This window comes from Babylonia areolata, chromosome 1 (assembly GCF_041734735.1).
Source record: "Babylonia areolata isolate BAREFJ2019XMU chromosome 1, ASM4173473v1, whole genome shotgun sequence".
In the NCBI taxonomy this organism is placed as follows: Eukaryota; Metazoa; Mollusca; class Gastropoda; order Neogastropoda; family Buccinidae; genus Babylonia; species Babylonia areolata.
In genome coordinates, this window is record NC_134876.1 from 5,868,131 (window position 1) to 5,870,630 (window position 2,500).

At 42.6% G+C, this 2,500-nt stretch overlaps 1 protein-coding gene across 1 annotated transcript in view; it reads right to left on the reverse strand.

Annotated features, from left to right (window-relative positions):
- Positions 1 to 8, reverse strand: part of LOC143300145 (uncharacterized) — an 81,399-nt gene extending 81,391 nt beyond the window's left edge. The window contains exon 1 of the mRNA XM_076613800.1: positions 1 to 8. This exon is cut by the window's left edge and continues 584 nt beyond it. The gene's annotated coding sequence lies outside the window, so the exon portion shown is untranslated.
- Between the last annotated feature and the right edge of the window lie 2,492 nt (positions 9 to 2,500).

Genomic DNA, 2,500 nt, shown 5'->3' on the forward strand with positions numbered 1-2,500 from the left:
TCGTGCTCAAACTGTACAGCGCCAAATGAGTCGACACACACAAAGCAACTCTTGCCAGAGTCAACACAACAACTTCCCTCACCCCCTCACACACAAAATCAGCATGCCTGCGTCTCGTTTGAAAACGAAACTCGTTCATTCGTCCGTTCGTTCTTTCGAACCCCCTCCCCCCTCCCGCCCCCTCACGCCCCCTCCCTCCTCCCCTCCCCTTCACCATCTTTCCAGCGCCAAGTGTGTCATGCCATTGCCGGCAGACAAAACAACCCCCAGTCATAGTAGTAGTAGTAGTAGTAGTAGTAGGGACTGGCTTTTTTCCCTGTAGACCTCGTGGCCTATAAACGTCCCCTCTTTGTATTAGTATCCGCATTGTATGCTTCATTTTAGATACATCAAAGTAATTTTTCGTTAGATTTATAAAACATGTTACCAAATTTTGGTTGGTACCTTTTGCAAATTTCACTGAAAGTGGTAGTGAGTTCCACATGTTAACAACACGAACAGAAAAGTTATATTTTCTCTTGTCAGTGCAAAATGGTTGGACACATATTATTGTTTCCTTCGGAATTTCTTGTTATGCTTGATTGGCGAAGAACAAAAAAAAAAAAAAATGTTAGTATCAATGTCATCAATATTGTTAATGATTTTGTAAGAAACATAGTGTGAACTGAAGACTAAGTCCCAGAATAAACATTAGCAGCAGTATCATGAACTGACGCCGGTTAAGTTCCAGGCAAAACAAAGTGTGTTGAGCACTATTCGGTAGACCATAGTAGTCTCTCACTTCCCATGCCATGCTCACCTATAGTGGGCCTGGGATTCAGTAATTCACGCTGACGATTTCTGCATAGCTCCTTCAGTCTCAAAGCGAAATCTGCCCCAATTATCGGGACCTGTTTAACTCTCTCTGAGTCGTGCGCATTTGTAAATCAGTTTCAGTTTCAGTTTCAGTAGCTCAAGGAGGCGTCACTGCGTTCGGACATATCTATATACGCTACACCACATCTGCCAAGCAGATGCCTGACCAGCAGCGTAACCCAACGCGCTTAGTCAGGCCTTGAGAAAAAAAAGTGAATAAATAATAGATAAGCTTACATAAATAAATAAATAATAATAAATAAATAATAATTATGATATAAAAAAGGGTAGTAGTAATGATAATAATAATAAAATAATAATAATAATAATAAATAAATGAATAAATAAGACAACAATGATAAGAAATAAGCAAATAAATGTAAAACATGACGACACACATTCACACATACACCCACACATGCATAACAGATATGCACCAAACATGCAGTTGTGAATCAGTCGTTTCCCTCAGTGACTCAACCTCAAAGCAATGCATCACAAAACCAACTGCCGGTATTACTACGCCCTCCCCGTTCCCACCAGTAAACAGACTCCTCCCTCCCCCCCCCCCCCCCCCCCCCCCCCCCAACAAAAAAAAAAAAAAAAAAAAAAACACACACAAAAAACACACACAAACTTGAAAAAAACCAAGCCAGGTCAGGTCTGGCTTGAATAAGGTTTCATTCAGTGTGAACGTTCTTGTTCTATATCTTTTCACAATATCACTCGGCCTCCGTTTTGGGTGCAACAGGCGCTCGGAACAACAAACAAGTGTTTCTAACATTGTGTATGTGTGTGTGTGTGTGTGTGTGTGTGTGTGTGTGTGTGTGTGTGTGTGTGTGTGTGTAGGGTGGGGGAAAACGAGAGCCGTGTGTGTGTGTGTGTGTGTGTGTGTGAGGGAGGGAGAAAGAGAGAGAGAGTATGCGTATGTCCTTGTGTGCGGCCGTGCGTGTATGTATGTGAGAGAGAGAGAGAGAGAGAGGCGAAGACAGAGACAGAGACAGACAGCATCAGAAAGACAGAAATAGAGACAGAGACACAGAGGAACAGAGACACAGGTTGATAGTTCTGTAATATTTTTAGAGTTTGTGCACTGAAGTGGAAGAAAAATAGATTTGACAACGTACAATCTTTCGGGGTCTTTTTTATGCACAGAAACACACACACACACACACACACACACACACACACACACACACACACACACACATACACACACACGTACGCGCGCGCACACATACACACACACGCACACACACACACACACACAAACGCACGCACGCACACACACACACACACACACACACCCACTAATATCACTTCAAGTGGAAAGACGTTAAACTGAAGACAACAACAACACACACACCCACGCATGACGTGTCTAATGTCATGTCTAATATGTTTTTTTGTTAGTTTCGTTTTTGTTAATCGCTGTTATACTTTCATACTGATTTGCAGACTGGTTGTTTCACTGTTTATCTTTTCTCTGTATATCCCTTCCCTTTAACCACCACCCTCTTCTTCTTCTTCTGCGTTCACTCGTATGCACACAAGTGGGCTTTTACGTGTATGACCGTTTTTACCCCGTCATGTAGGCAGCCATACTCCGTTTCGGGGGTGTGCATGCTGGGTATGTTCTTGTTTC